General features: G+C 43.3%; 1 long non-coding RNA gene across 1 annotated transcript in view; it reads left to right on the top strand.

Moving 5' to 3' along the window:
* The window catches only part of LOC139434510 (uncharacterized), a 385392-nt gene that overhangs the window by 362004 nt on the left and 884 nt on the right, over window positions 1-22504 (top strand). The window lies entirely within an intron of this gene.

Here is a 22504-nt window from a genome sequence, read left to right on the forward strand (position 1 = left end):
CAAACCAATGCTTTTTGTAGTTGTAGTACACCCACGTGGATTAAATGTGTGGTTTTTTACCACAATGTTGGGGAAATTAATGGATAAAATGCACGGATTATTATTATTATTCCCACTCCGATCGGGACACTAGGTCCACCGTTTCCCCGCAGCGAGGCTCCCCCCGTTGACAGTTTACGTGGGCTGGGTGCAGTGGCGGACTGGCCATCGGGACGAATCCCGATGGGCCGGTACCGAAGTGGGCCGGTCGGATAAGTAACTAGCACATCCCCCATAGGCGGCGCGTGAGGCTCAGGTTTGAGAAGGCTAAATAACTTATTTTACCTGACGCTGCACGCCTCCGGCGTCTATAGAAAAGAGATGAACTCAGTGTGCGGAGTTTAAATCTCTCAAGTCATATTACAGGATAAAGGAAATACAGTTTAAACTGCCGTATGCAGAGAAGACGCCGACGTGTCGCACTTATCATTCATATTACATCATCAATCAGATCATCGATCATATAATATCATAATATATCATATATTTCCTTATCTGAGTCAGCTTCTCCAGCCTCATCTGGCCGTGCAACACTCACAGTGTCACAGACTGTATGCAGAAGTATTATTTAACACATGTTGACGAAACACTCGAGACAAATGTAATTAAAGTCAGATCCACTCGTGTCTTAGACGTGAACGCGCTCTCAGCAGGAGAGAGAAACCCTGGCTTGATTTACCGAGTTGATAACCAGCGTCGTAGGACCGCTTAGCGAGATCTCGTTTGTTAGTTTGTTTGTTACTCAAACATATCCAGGGTCTGTTGAACTGGCTTCGTAGTACAGGGCACAGGTGGCTAGCAGCGCTAATGTCAAAGACACAGACATTATACATTATATTTGTATTTTACATCCCCCGCTCCCCCCGTTGACAATTTACTAGCGGTACCGAAGTAGGCCGGTCGAGAGTCCCGGGATGATTTTTAGTCCCATTCCACCACTGGCTACATGACCATATGATCGCCCATATTGACGCACCTCATTCCTAAACTTCTAACAGATACAACATAAACCGATCCTTCAGCCTCATATGAGCTCTCAGACACGTTCAACATTAACCTGTCATCGCTGTCTGAGCGTGCTGCTGTGTGCGCCGTTGTGCGTTTACATCTGACTGTATATATATAAAGGTTTACATGCAGACGCTGGGATCCTGAACGGTGCAGCTGGAGCGCTGTGCCCGCAATGACGTTACCCATCATTTGGCGGGACTTGAAGAATCCGCGAGAAGATCCAGAAAATTGTCAACATTGAAGGCAGATTAATGGTTATCAAAGTACAAATATCCAAAATCAGTTCAGTAACGGTTTTCAAGGGGACAATATGTACTCAAATTGATGGGTTTGGATGATGGGGGAAAACCGTGTCACAGGCTCTTTAAGTAGGCTACATTACTTGAGCCTACTCACATTTACATTCCATCACTGCCTTATGTCAGCCAAGAAGTAATTTAGAGCATTATAACATACATTCAATACATTCTGCTGCTAGGCAAGGCTGGATTTACTGATAGTGCCTGGGGTAAAAAATGATTAATTAGCAATTATTCCTCCCAGTCGACATTATTTCTGAAATACAAACTAAACCTAGGTTTGCTGAGAGGTAATGAGGCTAAACACAAGTTGATTTAGAAATATGTAAAATGCAAGCAACATATATTTTGAACTTCATATCTAAACACCAATAACATGCCACGTTTATGTTCCTAATACTTGGTAACCTAGCGTTACTAAAGTAAGTATATTAAAGTATGTGTATTTATTTTGTGTATTTACATTTTATATATTTAGACCCTGCTATATTTGAGATGCAAATAATAATAATGTAATTTACTCAATTGTGCCATATACTTATTTAGATTTTTGTGAAAGTGCCGATTGTTATTCCATATTTGATTCCTTTTTATTCCATTCCATTTCTATGTAAACACTGTTATATGTTATACTATATTTTTTATATTTTTCTAGTTCTCTATCTGTGTTTTACATTTTTGATTTACTTTTATGTATGCACCACGACATCAAGTCAAATTCCTCGTACGTGTCAACCTACCTGGTAATAAACCTGTTTCTGATTCTGATATGTTACAGATTCAGATTTTTAAAAATAAAACATTCTTATGAGTTTAAAAAATATGAAATGAAGTAACTGCTTCCATGTTATTGAGTTATTAATATATGTTCTTGATCCTTGGACAAAAGTGGTGTTGCTTTATTTTGGCAAGTTTTTCTCTGCTACACACACGCACCCAGCTTTTTCAGAAAACCTGGCAATAACATGCAATGCACACCTGGCAACACTGAAATGCATATATAGACATAGACTTCATACACAAATTGGTTGAGGACAGATTTGCATATTCTGATAGTTGAGGCAGTAAAAAAGGAACATTATGTATAACCACAAGTGAGGAGTTAACCATTTTTCTTTTTACTGTATTGTAAGCCATGTCCGTATGGTCTGATGTATGTATATATGATATGATGATATGAATGTCAAAAAACAGGTCTTCCAGGTTACACTGATTGACCCTTAAGGGGTCAAAGAAGCACTTAAAACACACATCTCTCTGTTGGGGCATTAAGCCAGCATGCAAAGATAAACACTCACAAATCAATGGTCAAAAAGAGTGTTTCACAGCAGCACCAGTGCAGAGCAGTACACCACACAGACGTGGTGGAAGTGGCAGCATCTTGTCTCAGTTGCAGCCCCCATAGCGGCTGCAGCTATTTAAACTGTGCTGCATTGCAGGGCTGTTCCCCCCACAACCATGGCTGCGGTTGCATAAGATCTGACGGCATCATGGTGGTTTGGAGAATCTCTGAAAGGGAGATTGGTGGGATTCGCCCAGGAAAAAGGAAAAGTTAAGAAAGAATGAGACAAGTTTAGGAGGATTAAGAGCCAAATGGAAAGGCAGAAAGAATTAAATGGGAGCAGCAGATAGCAGCCCTGACAGATTGATTGTTGTGTGTGTGTGTGTGTGTGTGTGTGTGTGTGTGTGTGTGTGTGTGTGTGTGTGTGTGTGTGTGTGTGTGTGTGTGTGTGTGTGTGTGTGTGTGTGTGTGTGTGTGTGTGTGTGTGTGTGTGTGTGGTGTGTGTGTGTGTGTGTGTGTGTGTGTGTGTGTGTGTGTGTGTGTGTGTGTGTGTGGAGGTTGAGTAGAGATGGGGTAAGGGGGGTGGCCTGGGGGTTGAGTCAAAGTGAAGAAGTGATTTGTGTGTGTGTGTGTGTGTGTGTGTGTGTGTGTGTGTGTGTGTGTGTGTGTGTGTGTGTGTGTGTGTGTGTGTGTGTGTGTGTGTGTGTGTGTGTGTGTGTGAGAAGAAGAAATGATTTGTGTGTATGTCGCAGTAGGACGTGCACAGAGACTCAAATGCACTTTTTCTTCCCCTTCCACTCTCCTCCTCCTACCGCTCAACCCTGAGAGATGAAAAAAAAAGAACAATGCTTTACATTGCTGTGTGTACGTGTGCTGTGTGTGTGTGTGTGTGTGTGTGTGTGTGTGTGTGTGTGTGTGTGTGTGTGTGTGTGTGTGTGTGTGTGTGTGTGTGTGTGTGTGTGTGTGTGTGTGTGTGTGTGTGTGTGTGTGTGTGTGTGTGTGTGTGTGTGTGTGTGTGTGTGTATTTCTTGAGAAATGCTTTTGGCCCCGATGGTATACTTCGTCGTATACAAAATATTGCACTACAAGTTTTAGAAGGTGGATGGGTAGACTATAGCAGCATATTTTACGCGCTTGCTTTCATTAAACTAATTAAAAATAACGACCTAACACATTGTATGAGTATGACAGTAACTATTTACAACTGTCTATATGTGAGCCCTACTTCCCTCAGAAGTATGACCGGTTATGCTTTTCTGTGCTGATTGGTTTCTCGTATTGCTGCCAGGTTTTTCCATTTGTTCTTACTATAGAATCTGTAGATGATCTTGAACGTATGGTGTTGCACTTCCTTATCTTATTCCCACCACTGTGTATATCATTTTACCCTTCACCAGACGCAACTGTATAGTTATCCTTCTAAAGGTGCTCAATAAAACTGCACAGTGTTATCTTCATGAATGAAGCACAGCCTTCTTTACCCTTACATGCCTAAAGTCAGTTTCACAGCAGCTGTGGAGGGACAGAGAAGGAACTGAGCCATTTTCTGTGATGCATTTAAACCGAAAATGTATCCAGGGCTTGGCTGCACTGAAAGGGCTGCACTCCACTGCAGTCACTCACTGTGTCTGAAATGCAGTTACTATTAATCAGCCAATGAAATGGAAAAAGTGCTCAAACTACCTTCTGGCAAAACTTGCGTAACCTAAAAATGCCAAAGAGCAATACAGACATACAGGAGGCTTCACTTATTACCATAGTTCCATATTAGGCAATATGTATACATCTCGATTCAATAAGGAACACCATCTGCAGTAATAATGATGGCAGGAGGAAAAGTAGGGCAAATAATAAAGAGGGTTTGGAAATGGGTTACATGGTGTACACAGATCTCATTTGTTCACAATGTTGGACTTGTTGCTATAAGTAATGTGGTTTTGACGTTGTCCAGAAGCAGACTCAAGGCTGCCCTTCAGGAAATAACATCTTTTTTAAAGTCTGTATATCTTAAGGATGTCTTGGTGACTTTTCTTTCTTCTTGAATAAATGCAATAGCTACACATAAAATGTTACTTTTTGTATCCTGAGTGTGTTGAATGTCAATCTCATTATATGCTGAAGGTCCTCTGATATTGAATTAGCTGTATTTAAAAAAAAAAATATATATATCTAAAATATAGGAGAATAGCAAAGCAAGGAGTGAAGGTTGACAAATTACTATTACAGAGTGATTAAACACAAAATCATCAGCTTGCAAGTAACATCAGTCCTTATGTGTTTGTTTTTTTCTAATAAGGCTACAAAATAATTTCTGGAAATGTCATAACTGTTATTGACAATCTTAAAAACGTCAAAATCAAATCAAATACAAACGTTTTTCCTACATTTATTATACCTAAGTGTTACCAAGTAAAAAGAAAATACTGCACCCCTCCCTACTGCTCATGTGATGCATATTACCCACAAGGCAACTCTTTTTTTCTTGTTTCCACTCCCCCCTCTCTCCCTCTCTTACACATGCAACACACACCTAATTGTTGCAGCCTCATGTAGAATCCACAGTTGTAGTTTTTGTTTAAGTTTGTGGTGCAGAGAACAGCTTATCACTGCAGTTGTGTGTAAGATAACACTCAAAAAAATAATTAAGCCAAAAGCGTTGACTTTAAGTGTTTTAATTACATGTACATTTTCCATTCAATTTTATCATGTATGTTTAATGTAAATACTCACTTCAATGCTAAGTTTTTCCATTACGTTGACTTGGTGTGAAATAATTAAGTAACTTTTAGATCGGATTAATAGAATTAATGCCAACTTTTACATAAAATGTATGTATTGATTCACTTATTGCACATAAAGGTTAAGGGACGTTTTAAATAAACCTAATGTGTTGATTCACTTACTGCACATAAAGGTTAAGGGATGTTTTAAATGCTTTTCATATGCGTCATTATGCAACTAAATCATATATGCACATACAAGAATAGTTTTCCAAGGTTTAATTCACAATGGAACTTTTTCAACATCTGCTCACATCCTTTCATCAAATCTGTCAATTTGTCACATTTCCAGATTAACTTCCAAAAACCAAACATTCATTACTTTGAGCTCAAACAATGATGGTATTTTCTTCAACCTAGTGCTGTTCATTAAACCTTAAACCACAAATATTTCACAATGTTTTCACAACCACATTGCAAACACTGAACAGTCAGCTTTGTTTTACAGCACGAGTACTTTTTTCACAGTTAAGAAAATATAATGGTCTGAAATAAACAGGAGGCAACTGCAGTCCCCTTTGTAACCCATTAAGCTACCTTGAGCTGCTCCATTCCTGACGCTTTCAGAAAGCGTTGGAATCAAATTCAAGTGCAACATTTTTAAATATGGAGTGGTGCAGTGATGATGTATTTTTGTAGGCCGACCCTGAAGTAAACTGCGCAAGGGTTCCCTTGACAAAAAAGCAATGGGATTTCTCTGTGGGTCTGTGGAAAACGAACCCGTTTGATAAATGCACATTTTGTTCAGCCGGATAATCTCCACATCTACCTACTTTTATAATTTGTATTATTATAATTGTAATTATTATAAAAGTAGGTAGACGTGGAGATCATCCGGCTGAACAAAATGTGCATTTATCAAACGGGTTTGTTTTCCACAGACCCACAGAGAAATCCCACTTTTTTGTCGAGGGAACCCTTGCGCAGCTTACTTCAGGGTCGGCCTACAAAAATACATCATCACTGCACCACTCTATTAGGTATTAACACAGAAATGTTAAAATTCAACACCTTGCAACTTTTAAGAACATCACAATTGTCCATTGTAAACATTTCCAGACTGACTTTCACAGAGGAATCTCACTTGGCATTGTAGCTTTTTAAGTGGCGAGTCCATGAGATGTTTATGGCGATAAAAAAAAGGGATCTCCATCGCTCGTTCTCATCTATTGCAACAAAAGATTATGCAATCTCATCGAAAAATGTACATGTCAAAGAACAGTTTTCTCCACCAAAATGGTCCATTAAAGTTCAAACAGAATGAATGTGCCAAAAAATAACTGTCTCAGAGTTCAAGATTTCCTACTTGAACTGCCTTAAGTAGTATGGAGTCATCAAACGTATATTGTCCAACAAGAACAATTCTTGTCACAGCTTGATTGTCCAGCCCTGAAATTATGGGCTCACTGAAGCATCTTGATTTTAAGGCTTTGGACCTTTGGTGACAGCGTGTTGCCATCCAAGTTCATCAACACTTTCTGTAAAAACTCGAAAGTGAACTTGAGTTCCTGTGGATAGCTCAAGTTGAGTGTAAATCAACCCAAAAAGCATGGCCCATCCTGACGAAATACTTCGCAGATTGGATAGCAGTTCCACACCTTCGATGATCACACCGACATCCTCTGGCCCGTCCTCTTCCTGAGCGCCCTCATTGCGGATCACATAAAGTCCCATGGTAGTCTGTGGGATTGCACTCTCGGCTTCCTCACTCCTGACATTCTAAAAAAAGGTGGAAAACAAGATGACTATTTTGAAAAAGTAGACATAGTAAGTTTAAAAGGTTCAGTGCGTGATATCGGAGATAGCAAAGCTCCCTTACTTCACCCTCCCTTTGGGAAAATGTTCAGAAAGTATGATGGCCTTGAAGGACAGTAAGTTAGTAACTGAAGATGGCATAATCCACCACTGCCTCAAGCCTTTCAGTATCAAGTGTGCTGAAGATGGACTTGGTTATTTATCTATAGTACTATATGTTATAGCTCAATAACTAAGGCTTTTCTAGCAGGTACCTACTATGTATAAAAATGTGTATGGCCATTAAGTTTGTCCGTTCTGTGCTAGTGTAGAATCATTGCGGCACGTACCCACTCCTATGTAGACAACAAAAATGATAATTCTAGGGTAATACAAATAACAAACTTATATTTAAGCCATTATACACTTAAAGGTGGGGTAGGTAAGTTTGAGAAACCGGCTCGAGATTGCTAGAATTTGAAAATACACAACCGGAGAAAATCTGCCACTTCCTTACAGAGCCCCTCCTCCAACACACACGAACGCGCACATGACCAATGAGGGCACGAGATAAGATTGTGCCCCGATGGAAGGCTGACAGGCCCAGGATTGGTTGTACTTTTTACAGTATTACGGCTTCTACAGATGAAATTTTGTTATGGATTTTTTGTCAAAGCACTTAAGATATTCATTGCTATCGGGATGTTAAGAGCATTCCATGGAATATAACAAAAAGTGTATCTCGAGCCGGTTTCTGAAACTTACCTACCCCACCTTTAACACATTGTTATGTACCTTTAATATACAAAAAATTACAGTCAAATTACTTACCAGGTACTCCTTGATGAGACTGTTGCTGTCCTCCTTCAGGTAGGCACACAGACTTTTCAGAACAGAGTCTCTTTTGAGCTCAATGTCCTCACTCTATAAAAACAAGGCATATTCAATATTTCAAGACTTTGCACAAAAAATGTATGCACAAGTATATTAGTTATTGTTAATGTAAAAACATGCGAGAAGAAGGTTGACACATGTAAGTCTGATCAAAATACATGTGCTTTAAACTCAAATGTAGTTTTTAATATCAGAATGTTGTTACATTTATTCATATCATATATAAACCGCTTGGTATGTGTGAAAAATTAATTTAGCCTTTACAAAGGATCCTATAACCACCCACATACGATAGCAATTGAGTTTAGATACGACAAACAATTTATTAATGTAGATTGAACATACTGAATACTTTTAAACATCCAAATAGTTTTAAGAAAACTGACATGATTGGGATTTATTGTTAATGTGAAATCAATATTTTGCGTGCATTAGAAATATTTTCAATCTGAAACACCTTTCTCTCTAATCTTTCTACATTGAGCTTCCCTTTAATAGGACATACACATATTACTTGATTGTGTTCATCTATTTTTAAAACTATCATCTCAAGAAACCTTCATGTTGTGGTCAAAATAAGGACAACTTTTAAAATGAGCTGCACTTCAGATTGCTCTTCATTGGTGGTTAGTGGCAGTGCTAACCTGTTTACATGAACTGTACAAAACAAATCTATATATTTTCATGGATTTTTTAAAACTTGTTAAAACCAGTGTTGGATGGCAAAAAGATGCTCATATGGCTAAATAATGTAATGATGTAATGCACAATGCACTTACCCTAGCTGTCGGCGCCATGAGAAGCCGGATCTTCCTTCCAGCATCTCCTCCTCTATTGTGGAAGACCTTCAGTCGGTTAGGCGAGTATCTGTCAAGCTCTGCCAGGAACTTGGCTTGGAGTGGCAAAGTTGTGATTCGCATGAATTCTGCATTTATCTGAGACAAACAATGAAATAAACGTCATGTTCTTCAATTATACTTGCACTAAACAGTGTGAGTAAGCTCTACATCAGCAGAGCAATATTAATATCAAAATATCATTATTAACAATTCTCACTTCACTCACTGTAAACAAGGCCGGCCACTTGTTTACAAGTTCAGCCACCACAGGAGCATCTTGGACAATCTCTTGGCGTCTGTAGGTGAAGGTCTTCTGCATCTTCTTTTTGACTACAGCGTCGTTGTTTCTCTTTTTCACCTCGGTCAGGAGCCCTACCCTTTCTTTCTCAAGACTGTCTCTTGTTTCACCACTAGGGAGTGGTGGGAGGAAGTTAACTTCTGCCTTTCTTGGCTTTTTGATATTTGCAGCTGCTTGTTCTTGTCCTTTGCGCTTGTTCTTGAGAGTTTACACTGACCTCAGGGTGTCCAATCTTGTTTAGTTTTGGGCGGAAATTGGCAACCTTTGTTTTTAGATACTGCTTCCATCCCTCATGGCCAGCACGAGTTCCTCTGTCCTTCAAACATGGATAGGTATGCACAAGCACTGTAGCAGCCTCTTCGATTTGGGAATCACTGGGATATGCTGTGTATTTGAATATTTCTTCAGCCATGCCTTCAAGGATATCCATTCGCAGTTTAGGAGAAGGGGTAAGAAGAGTTCCATTTGCTCTGAAATCAGCAGTTGCTCTTTGGAGCTGAAATTCAGCAAAATATGAAAAGCGGGGAACTAAGAAGATTGGTGGCCAGAAGGAGGTTCTTGTCTCTGGAGCTGGATCTAGAATGACAGCGTCTCCACTGCCAAATGAGTGCTGAGAAGACAAGTCGTCTTCATCAGGGGATGTAGTATGAAGGGCATTTACACAGGTCAGCTCTAGGATCACAGAGCTGTTGCATGTCATGGGTGAAGTTATTGGTGTGCTGGTGCTGCAAGATAGTGATGTCTCTGGAATGCCGGAGCTAGTTTCTTCACATGAAACAAATACCACTTTTACAGTAGCCTTGTCTTCAATGTCACTGATTGACTCAAGATTAAAATACTCATTTCCAAAGTTGAGATCCTTGTATTGGAGCCTGAACTGTTGTTCAAGTCCAAAATAAGTCTTTATCTCAAGGACAAGTTGATCCACAGATGATGGCATTCCTGACTTGAGGGTAAGTTTTCTTGCGTCATCTACACCAAGAACAACTCGCAGGTGGACAGGACATGACATCTTTCCCCTCAATGTATTCTAGGAAACAAATACAGGGAAACAAAGTTAGTACAAGTACTAAACCATCACTAAATATTAACTTGTAACATTTACGTAATTAATTGTTATTTTATGCTTGTGTTGTGCTTACACAGGGATAGCTGTAATGGCATGGAATAGTGGTTGTTACTTCTTTATATGCGCATGTGCTCATGTTTTACGCTTACATGTCGTGTTTTTGTATGCTTTCTAATGTTTTCTCAAATGAAATCATCCTGCTAGAGACTGCAGGTGAAATTTGGCACATATGGCTAAATCTGGCACCTTTACATGATGGACGTTGTTCATGTTAATGTGCATTGTCCCTTTTAAATAAAGAAATATCTACAGAGTATTCAGCTTTCATTCACAGCTGTTTAAGTCACATTTAGACCAACCTTAAAAAACCTGTTAAACCCCGAGCCTGTTTTTCAGGTTTCAGGCTCGAAAATGACATTCCCAGAACAAATGACTGTAACTTCACTTCTAAAAGGTTTATATGAATAATTTGTGTTATCAAAGCAAGGTTACATCTGTGAGTTGGATGTAGAAGTGTCAGAATCAATATAGATGTTTCTGTGTCAGAGTAAATTCAGATGGAACATAGCAAAAAAATGTAAATTCCTGTCTCCGCCTAAAGAAAACCCATTACTTATAGTGAAGACCAACCTTGAATGATGGGTTAGTAGCCTAAAAGCTTTAGGAATCCAAATTATAACATATAATAAGTACCCTGTATCAAGATTGAGGCAAAAAAAGTGACATTTGACCTTTTTAGAGAGGTTTATGAAAATAAAGTCCAGGCGGAATAAGCTTTGGGCACATTTGGGCCCATTTGGGCCCATCAGTGCCATTTGACCATTTTCAGATACCAGACTATAAAAATCATTGTATTACATTGAATAATCACTATAGGTATTCATTCCATTAAAAAAATTGTTTTTTAAAAAATGTAAATAAAAAAAAAGATTCTTAAAAAAATATTAAAAATATTTGTGTGAGTGTGTATAAAAAAAAATCAGGGTCCCCGTCGGCGGGGACCTTCGGGCTTAACAGGACAATGATATGCCTTTTCAGGGTAACCATTAGCCTTACACGAGGGCAACCTCTGTATTTGGAGATATGGTCAACTCATACGCTCTGAAGTGCTCGTGATACCATGCACACAATACCCTTACAACAAAGCTCACACTGTTTTCAACAATGCATATTTGAATTATTTCAGGAAAATCAGGCAGACCACCAGTTGAGCCATAAGGAATGAGCATGCCAACTCTGTAGGAGATTCCTTTAAGGGTTGCATGCTTTGCAAAATGTACCTCGTTAATAGTGGGGTATTTTTGCCTAAGGTGCAACACTACTGCCTGGTTCACTACATCCACAGGAAACATGGAAACATTTGAAACTTCCAATGTGGATTTAAGGTGGGATGCAGTGATATGATATGCAATCATTTGCTGATGTTTGAATGCCAATGTGATTGGTACATTTTTGAAGCAATTTGTGTGACGAGCAACTTGCTTGAAGAAACTGTGCTTTGCCTCAAACCTCATGGTCCATTGCCCAACTAAAGGTCCAAAACGTTCAATCATTTGAGGATAATGCTCAATGTAGTGATGTTTTGGTAACAGTTTTGTAGGGAAAAGCTCCAAAAATCTATCTCTGTGTTCTACGATTTTACAGTCCAGGTAGGCAATAGTTTCTTGATTATGAAGAGAGAGTTCAACAATTTCTTTTAAATCAAGCAAAACATGCCAAGCAGGCTCTGCCTCTGGTATCAAGTCTCCAATTATAAATGGCAACAACCTCAACAGATTCCAATTTTCGTGGGCGTTTCCTCCAATGGTCTTGGAAGCGGCAAAAGTGCGCGGTATGGTATGAGGTTTGTTAGTTTTGTCCCCCCACTTGTATGGAAAGCTCAGGATAAGCTCATTTAAAGTGTTAAGAGATAGACATTTCTTGGAGATAAACAAACCAATGCAAAGGGCAATCTCAACTGGAACAACACTGTCACAGTCTTAAGGAGAACCCAAATGCAGCACTCGAGAAACCAAGGAGAATTGGTAATATCCTTTATTGGAGATTCCACTGGATCGGAGGAATACCAACCGGGCAGTATAACGCACCGGAGGACAGCGGGCAGAAGGTGAGTCAGGGACAGGCAGAGGGTCAGGGAGTAAGCGAGGCGGTCAGCGTGGATACAGGCAGGGTCGGATAACAGGCCAGGCAGGATAGTCGAGGGACAGGCAGGATCAGGAAACAGGCAGAGCAGGCAGGTCGGGGACAGGCAGGGTCGGAACCGGGTAGGCAATCTAGTGTTGAACGCGGGAGAGACAAGCATGAGGCAAAGTACAATCTGGCAAAGAGTGTGTGTCAGGTGCGAGTTTAAATACTGGCAGAAGCTAATGGGTGCAGAAGAGAAAGAGAGTGAGTTAACGAGTGGGTGTGGAAAACAGGTGAGACAGGTGAATGGAAAACTACTGGTGAATGATGGAGCAGACTATGACAGAACCCCCCCCTTAATGGACGGCTCCTGACGTCCCTAAATGCTAATCTACAGATGAAGGTGGGAGGTGGGATTAGTACTCATCTGAAAAAGTTCTTTCCGCCTCCCTCTCCTGCCCCCTGTGGGAATCTGCATCTTCATCAGAAGCCTGCCCCTCGCTGTCCTCCTCTGACGAGCTGACGGTAAGAGGAGAGACTCTCCCTGTGTCTCTGCCCGTCAACGTGACGGTCTTAGACGGTTGCTCGGGATTACGCCGATGGAACTCCCTGATGAGCCGGGGGCCGCCGTCAATCATCCGGGGGGGTGGTGGGGGAGGGATCGCAGGAACCAAGGCACTCTCTCGGACAGGTTTGATCCTGGAAACGTGGAAGGTGGGATGGATCCGCAGAGTCCGAGGCAGTCTTAGCCTTACTGCTGCGGGATTGATTATTCTGACAATCTCAAACGGTCCAATGAATTTAGGTGCAAGTTTCTTTGAATCCACCCGTAAAGGAATATCCCGGGAGGAAAGCCATACCTTTTGGCCCACCTGGTAGACAGGTGCTTCAGAACGTCGGCGGTTGGCAGAGGAGGCGTACCGGTTGGCCGAACAGACGAGAGTTCTCCGGGCTTGATTCCAGGTCTGTCGACAACGACGGATGAAAGCCTGGACGGACGGACAGGTAACCTCCCTCTCCAGGGCCGGAAACAGAGGGGGTTGAAGCCCGTAAGCACACTGAAATGGGGACAGCTTGGTGGCCGAACTGACCAGAGTGTTGTGGGCGTACTCGACCCAGAGCAGCTGTTTAGCCCAGGCCGCTGGGTTCTTGGAGACTATACATCGTAAGGTTGTCTCCATCTCCTGGTTCTTTCTTTCTGTCTGACCGTTGGACTGCGGATGGAAACCGGATGACAGACTGACCGTGGCCCCAAGGAGCGTGCAGAATTCCCTCCAGAACACCGAGGTAAATTGAGGACCACGATCGGAAACCACATCAGTAGGCAGCCCATGGAGCCGGAACACATGGAGCAGGACCAGCTCTGCCGTCTCTTTAGCTGAGGGGAGCTTGGGTATCGGCACAAAATGAGCCATCTTACTGAATCGGTCTACCACCGTCAAGATGGCAGTGTGTCCGTTGGACGGTGGCAGACCAGTAACAAAGTCCAAAGAAATGTGAGACCAGGGGCGATGAGGGATAGGCAGAGGTCGTAGGAGACCAGCAGGAGCTTGGTGAGAAGACTTGTTCTGATTGCAAACGGGGCAGGCATTAACAAATTCCCTGGTGTCCTCCTTAAGTGTTGCCCACCAGAACCTTTGCTGGACTACCTCCCATGTGCGTTGGATCCCAGGATGGCAGGTGAGTCTGGAGTTATGAGCCAACTGGAGAACATCAGACCTCAACGTCTGCGGAACGAACAGGCGGTTCGGAGGACAGGCACTGGGTCCCGGCTGGTCCTGCTGGGCAGCCTTGACCCTCTCCTCCACCTCCCAGATGAGGGCGGTGACGAGCTGAGAAGTCGGAAGGATGGTGTCCAAGCCCCTGGGAATGTTACCTCCCTCTCCAAACTGACGAGAAAGAGCGTCAGCCTTAATGTTCCGAGAACCAGGGCGGTAGGAGAGGGAGAAATTGAACCTAGTGAAGAAAAGGGCCCATCTAGCCTGTCGGGAATTCAGTCTGCGGGCCGACCGGATGTACTCCAAATTCTTGTGGTCGGTCCACACCAGGAAAGGTTGACTGGTCCCCTCGAGCCAGTGACGCCACTCCTCCAGAGCCAACTTCACTGCTAGCAGCTCCCGGTTTCCCACATCATAATTCCTTTCCGCTGGAGTCAAACGCTTTGAAAAGAAAGCACAGGGATGGAGTTTTTGGCTGTCCATTGCTCGCTGAGACAGGATGGCTCCCACCCCCATATCAGAAGCGTCCACCTCCAAAACAAACTGTCTTACAGGATCGGGTACTCGGAGGATGGGGCCGGAGGTGAACCTCGCCTTAAGGTTCTGGAATGCCTCCTCAGCCGAGGAGGACCACTGGAACATGACCTTAGAGGAGGTCAGGGCTGTGAGAGGAGCGGCCAAGGTACTGTATCCACGAATGAACCTCCGGTAGAAGTTGGCGAACCCGAGGAACTGTTGTAGCCGCTTCCGGGAATCTGGAACCGGCCAGGAAGTGACTGCATCAACCTTGGCAGGATCCATCTCGATGCTCCCTTGTCCCACGATGTATCCCAGAAAAGAGACAGAGGATGTGTGAAACTCGCACTTCTCCGTTTTAACAAACAGCGAGTTCTCGAGTAATCTCCTGAGAACCGCCTGGACGTGGTGCACGTGTTCTTTCAGTGTCTTGGAAAAGATCAGGATGTCATCCAAGTAAACAAACACGTGTCGGTCCAACATGTCTCGGAGCACATCATTTACCAACGCCTGGAATACTGCAGGGGCGTTGGTAAGCCCAAAAGGCATGACTAGGTACTCGTAGTGCCCCGAGGTGGTGTTGAAGGCGGTCTTCCACTCATCCCCCTCGCGAATACGTACCAAGTGGTACGCGTTACGCAAGTCCAGCTTCGTGAATATGGTTGCTCCCTGCAACAACTCAAATGCAGAAGAGATAAGAGGCAGTGGGTATCGATTCTTGATTGTAATGTTATTAAGACCCCGAAAGTCGATACAGGGCCTTAGGGTCTTGTCTTTCTTCTCTACAAAGAAGAACCCTGCGCCAGCAGGTGATAAGGACGAGCGAATAATCCCAGCCGCCAGAGCGTCATTGATATAAGTCTCCATGGAAACTCTTTCCGGAGCAGACAGGGAGTACAATCGACCCCTGGGAGGGCTGGTGCCGGGATGCAGGTCGATGGCACAGTCGTAGGGCCGGTGTGGTGGTAGGGAAGTAGCCCTCGACTTGCTGAATACTTCCTTGAAGTCCAGATATTCCGGTGGAACTCCTGTAACATCCAGAACTTGGCTGGGGTTCCCCGAGCGTTGAGGCGCGGCAGCCTGTTTCAGACAGATCTGATGACAAGAGGGGCTCCATCCCAAAATGGCTCCCGTCTCCCAGTTAATGTTAGGGTTAGGGTTGTGGCGGCGGAGCCATGGGTAACCCAGGATAAGCAGGATATGTGGAGACCGGAGAACATGAAACTGAATAGTCTCGTGATGGTTCCCAGACAGGAGCATGTGAACGGGTACAGTCTGATGAGTCACTGTCCCCAGCAGGTGACCGTCTAAGGCGTTGGCTGGAACTGGGCGAGATAAGGGAACCCGGTCTATACCCAACTGCAGCATAAGCTCTTCATCCATAATACTCGCGTCCGAACCAGAGTCAATAAAAACTGCAAGAGCCTGAGAGCTATCCGGCAATAGCAACCTGGCGTGGCTCAATGGTCTCTGAGTGGGAACAAATCCAGGGGTTTGGCTCACCAGTATGTTCCCCATTACTGCTGAGCCTTTTACCGGGCAGTGAGAAACGAAATGGCCGGCCCGGCCGCAGTAGAGACACAGGTTACGACGTCTGCGATGCTCACGTTCCTCCAAAGTGAGGTTGGTGCGACCCACCTGCATGGGCTCATCCCCCCCTGGTTGCGGCTCTGGAGTGAGGTGAGGAGTCGCAGCCAAACTTGGACGTCGGGGCGCCCAGGCATGTTGAACTTCCGCCGATCGTCGCTCCCGTCTCCGTGTCTGGATGCGCCGATCCATGCGGGAAGTCAGTTCAATCAACCCATCCAGTGAATTGGGCAAATCAAACGACACAAGCTCATCTTTGATGTAATCCGCCAACCCACGCAGATAGGCGTCACACTGGGCTGCAGAATTCCAGTTGCTGAGGCGGCTCCGGGTGCGAAACTCAATGGCATAATCCACTATAGATCCATTACCCTGGCTCAGGTTCAATAGTCCTCCTGCAGCGTCTGGACCCACAGACACGGGTCCAAACACCTTGCGCAGCTCCGCAGAAAAAGCGGGGAACGAAGAGCAGGCGGGTGTTTGTTGCTCCCATTCCGCTGTGCCCCACAGTCGGGCTTTCCCAGTCAAATGATTGACCGTGAACGCCACACGAGCAGCTTCAGAAGCGAAAGTGTGTGGCTGCAGTGCAAACAGGATAGAACAGTTCGTAAGAAACGGGCTGCAGCCCTCCGGTTCCCCGGCGTAGCGCTCCGGAGTTCCCACCCGAGGCTCCGGGGTAAATCCCATCAGAGGTGATGCAGAAGCGGGTGTCGACGGCATAGGAAGAGGCGCTGGAGCGGCCACTCCTGCCACTAGCTGCTGCACAGTAGCCGTTAGCTGCTGTAGCTGCGCAGCTAAATAGGTTAGCGTCTGGTCATGTGAAGATGTAGCATGATGAGCCTCGGTGGCCAGGGCGGCTATCGAGGCTTCCTGCCTCTGGAGAGCGTCCTCAACTCTCTCGAAACGGTCTCTTGGTGAAGAGGAGTGCGCTGGGTCCATGTTCTGGCCAGATTGTTCTGTCACAGTCTTAAGGAGAACCCAAATGCAGCACTCGAGAAACCAAGGAGAATTGGTAATATCCTTTATTGGAGATTCCACTGGATCGGAGGAATACCAACCGGGCAGTATAACGCACCGGAGGACAGCGGGCAGAAGGTGAGTCAGGGACAGGCAGAGGGTCAGGGAGTAAGCGAGGCGGTCAGCGTGGATACAGGCAGGGTCGGATAACAGGCCAGGCAGGATAGTCGAGGGACAGGCAGGATCAGGAAACAGGCAGAGCAGGCAGGTCGGGGACAGGCAGGGTCGGAACCGGGTAGGCAATCTAGTGTTGAACGCGGGAGAGACAAGCATGAGGCAAAGTACAATCTGGCAAAGAGTGTGTGTCAGGTGCGAGTTTAAATACTGGCAGAAGCTAATGGGTGCAGAAGAGAAAGAGAGTGAGTTAACGAGTGGGTGTGGAAAACAGGTGAGACAGGTGAATGGAAAACTACTGGTGAATGATGGAGCAGACTATGACAAACACCCTCAAATAAGTCGTGTGCAATGTCAGGAGGGTAGCCCCGAGTAACGTGAAAATAAGACAATCTTTTTATAAAAACACACTCTCTTTACCCCACAACAGATGGTGGCATTCTCTCTTGCAAATGTAATGTGCTTGTGATGCAAGTCTTTTGTACGATTTTCAAAAAAACCTGACTGAACCGTTTTAGTCTGAATGTCTGCTCTTGTACCTGTACAAAATCTGCAGAAGTAGACACCAGAAAAGCATTCAATGAACCCTGCTATCCCGTGGGCTCCTAGGTTGTCTGCAATGACCGACTGGACAGTGCCTTTCACAGACGCTCCAAGACCTGAAATAAAAACACCATGTGTCTCTAGAATGACCAAGTCTTGTAAAAGGGGATCTAAAATGTGTTCATATCCGTACTCTTTCACATCAATAGTCTTGCATAATACAGCTAAGTAGATGGAAGAAAGAGCTGAGTGAGATCCAGGTGGTAAATTATTCAAAATCCAATACACACCACAAAGTTTATGAGTTTTTCTGGACGTACCTATGGGGTTGCACACCTCAAAGTCATCAACATATAGTGATAATGATAATTTCAAATCCTCCCCAGTAAAAAGGCCATTTTCTTTTGAGTAAATGCCATCTCTTATCGACTTATACTGCCCTAAACACTGTGCACTTTTCTGTGTCTCGTATGTGTGAATTACACTTTTTAGTATGTCACTGTTACTTAACAGATGCAGCAAAGAACGCAATATAGGAATATACTGATATGTTCTTTTACTCTTAGGATCAAGGATGTACTCAACTGGATTTACCACACCGAAATATTCTTTGTAATACTTTTTTCTTTTGAAAGATGTAGCGAGGGGGCCGTCTTTTGCAAAGGCTTTGGTCAAGGGATTAGATTTACACACTTCTTGAGCAAGCTCTTTGACAATGGACTCATCAATTTCAACACAGTGGTTTTTAAAAATGTCCGATAGGCCGTTAAAGGTTATCGGAACAGATGAGAAGCTTAACAAAAAGTGTAATTCCTGCAGTAATTCGTCAATTGCAGTTGCCGGTACAAACAAAATGTGTTCTAATTTCAGTAAAACAGAGGCAATTTTCTGCTCAATAACCTTGGGTAGATCTTCAGTATCAAAACAACCATGTGCATCTATACAAGTATCAGATTCTACATCTGCATCTGCAGCACCATCAATAACAGAATTGTCAGATTCAATTAATCCAACAACTACAGTAACAACCTCAGCTTTGAAATCACTTAAAATATGGGGATTATGTTTCCTGTATTTATGAGTATGAAATGTATTGTAGATGTTAGTTTTAAAAACACAATCTTTAAACATGCATGTTACAGTTTCATTTCTCCGTAGACGTTCATTTACATGACTGAAATAAGCTTGTTCATTTGAAAGCTCAGGACAAGCACACAACTGACATGAAAATGTAGACAACTCAGATGGCTTTGGAGATGTTTGGGTTTTATGACTACGGTATATATGACTCAAAAGACTGTTCCACAATCTAAATGTGCAGGGGCAATTAGTGTATGGGCAAGGATGCCGGAACCTGTTCCCATGATATTTTAATTTGCCATGTTTAAGCAGCTCGTATCTACTTGCTACAGACTTTCCACACACCTTACATTGCCACATGCCCATTCACATATTACACCAAAAAAAAAAAAACAGAGGGAGAAAAAAAAAAGTCAGGATAACGGGTTAGTATCTCGTGCGCACGAGAAACGAATCCGTTATCCTGACTTTATTTTTTTTTGAGAAAGTTACCGATGCACCAAGGAGGAAGTGGAATACGAGATAACCATGTCATTGCAGACTGTTATGTTTACGTGGGGAAATGACAGTGCATACATTATTTGAGATATATATCGTACTTAGACTTCACTTTAAGGACATTTCGGCCAGAGGTGTGTGGTCACTCCAGGAGGCAGCGGGAGGTGTAACTCAGAGAAGAGCAGCACCAGCGCTCAAAGAGCTTTTACGCACCGCCTACACTGTGTTTACCTTCATTGAACAGCTATAAATCATGGGCGGACTGGGACTAAAAATCAGCCCGGGACTCGCACCCAGCCCAGCCCACGTAAACTGTCAACGGGCGGCCCACTTCGGTACCGGCCCAATGGGAATCGTCCCGATGGCCAGTCCGCCACTGGCTCTGTGTGTGTGTGTGTGTGTGTGTGTGTGTGTGTGTGTGTGTGTGTGTGTGTGTGTGTGTGTGTGTGTGTGTGTGTGTGTGTGTGTGTGTGTGTGTGTGTGTGTGTGTGTGTGTGTGTGTGTGTGTGTGTGTGTGTGTGTGTGTGTGTGTGTGTGTGTGTGTGTGTGTGTGTGTGTGTGTGTGTGTGTGTGTGTGTGTGTGTGTGTGTGTGTGTGTGTGTGTGTGTGTGTGTGTGTGTGTGTGTGTGTGTGTGTGTGTGTGTGAGTGAGTGAGTGAGTGAGTGAGTGAGTGAGTGAGTGAGTGAGTGAGTGAGAGAGAGAGAGAGTGTGACAGCGTGTGTGACAGCGTGTGTGACAGCTGCGGGCAGCAGGTACTCTGAGAGTCACGGACATTAATTCATAGATCAAAGCAGACTGGTTTACAGACTCTCCTGTTTTTTGCCAATCCGGTGCCAATAGCTCTACACCCCTGGCCGAAATGTCCATAACATTAAGTCTGACTTCAAAATATATCTCAAATAATGTATGCACTGTCATTTCCCCACGTAAACATAACAGTCTGCAATGACATGGTTGTCTCGTGTTCCATTTCCTCCTTGGTGCATCGGTAACTTTTTCAAAAAAAAATAAAGTCAGGATAACGGATTCGTTTCTCGTGCGCACGAGATACTAACCCGTTATCCTGACTTTTTTTTCTCCCTCTGTTTTTTTTTTTTTTTTTTCATGTCCCTTATGTCTCCGTATCAATGCTATCAAGTATAAGAAATGAAATTATTGCATCACGTTCAAATTACTTACCTATATAGAGGTTGCCCATCCACAATGTTGATTTAGCTCCTCGATCAAAAATAGCACACGGTTAGTTTCCAAAGTTGAGGAATAAGCTATTCCTTGGCATTGTAGAACAATGCAGCAAACTAGCCAGATATTGAAATATTATGTAAATAAATAAGGCCTCTGCTGGATTTCTGTGATGTAGAGCAGCAGCTTGATTTAAAAATGATGCTACTTGGTAGAAAATGTCGGTTTTTAATCACTAATTAATTAGTATTATGTCATATTTGATTATTCACACCAACCCTATGGAGGACAACATGACAAACATCAATAAATCAATCAAATAATCACTAAATGAAATGCATGCTCAAATAACTATAAGAGAGAATAGGAAAATAATTAATAGTATAAATAATTGCAGGAGTAAATAAATACTTGAGAGAATGAAGACAAATTGGAAGAAAAATAATAAATACTAGGGATGCTCCGATCGAGTGGGCGGGCCTAAATGGAAGATTTAAACATCACTTTAAATCTTCCATTTAAAGTGATGTTTAAACTCAGTTAATGGGGCTCATTCACTGGAGCTTCCACAAACAACAATCAACTTAATTATTACATTCAAATGATGTACATTATTCAAGTTTACATTCACTTGGGATAATAACACGGGAGAAATTAGCGGAAGCGCTCTCTTTTCCTCTCTCTCCTGACAGCCTGTCAGTATCTCATGCAGCTCACTTATCCAGTAATGAGTGACCCGATAGTGAGGAATAAATATATTTATAATAACTAGTTTAGCTAGTTCCAGAGGTAGATAAAATAGCTAAGTGTGTTAGGTCTAACTCAGGGGTCGGCAACCCGCGGCCCACGGGCCGCATGCGGCACTTTAAGCCCTCTGCTCTGGCTCCCTTGAGTTTAGACAAAAATAAGAAGGAAATAAAATAAAAGTATTTGTAGGACTATTTATATTTTGTTGCATGGTTGAAAATGTTTCGTATGTTGTATTTTGAGGTGATACTGTGAGACATAAATAAAAAACAAAACGGTTTTAATTAGGTCAACTAAAATATGCGTCACATCCTGCTCCGGTCCCGCGCGAGCGCCTTTTCTTGGAGGCGAATAACCTGACCCCCGGCTCGATGAGCGAACTATCGACAAATCAAAGAAAAGTACCGGAGGAACACAGGATTTAATTCTGCGTGGACAGAGTTGTATGCTTTCACAGCAAACGATGCTGGTTTACCGGTATGTTTGATATGTAGAGAGAAGTTGTGGTGCAGCCTTTACGAGGGAGAGGAAGACAGCTGACGAGCGTCAGTCATAATTCAATAGAGAGGCGAAGTCACGCCCATCTACTTCCGGCCCATGGGACCCCGGAAGCGAAAAATTAACATTGAATTCAATGGAGAGAGAACACGTATCTTTTGATCCCGTTTGAATTGTGCCACGAACTACACATATGATGTTTCTCAATCTTAAACAATAAGTTCCATGTCAAAAAAGTCACATTTTGTCGTAAAACTGTTGAAATATAAGACTATGAAAAATACGCGACTACAAAGACTACAAATCCCATTCTGGCTCGCGTAAGTGATGTCACAGGCGATAATTCTCCAAGTGGTTGCGACTCGTAATTAAAGCGAAGAAGAAGATCTCATAACCGATTTATTCCCTCCAATAAATAAGAGATTGCTAAAAATAAATGCACTTTTACAAGATGCATGTGTGCTTTGTACCAGGTTGTAATCACATAAGTGATCAAACCACTTGCTCGTTCTATCGATTGCCGTCTGATGAAAGGACCAGGAGTCGCCGGATTCAGACATATCAGGTAATACACATGTTGTGCATGGAACATATAGTCAAGTTAGCTACCTAGCTAGTAGCGACGAGTAGCGAGC

The sequence above is a fragment of the Pseudochaenichthys georgianus genome, chromosome 1 (assembly GCF_902827115.2).
Source record: "Pseudochaenichthys georgianus chromosome 1, fPseGeo1.2, whole genome shotgun sequence".
Taxonomy (NCBI): domain Eukaryota; kingdom Metazoa; phylum Chordata; class Actinopteri; order Perciformes; family Channichthyidae; genus Pseudochaenichthys; species Pseudochaenichthys georgianus.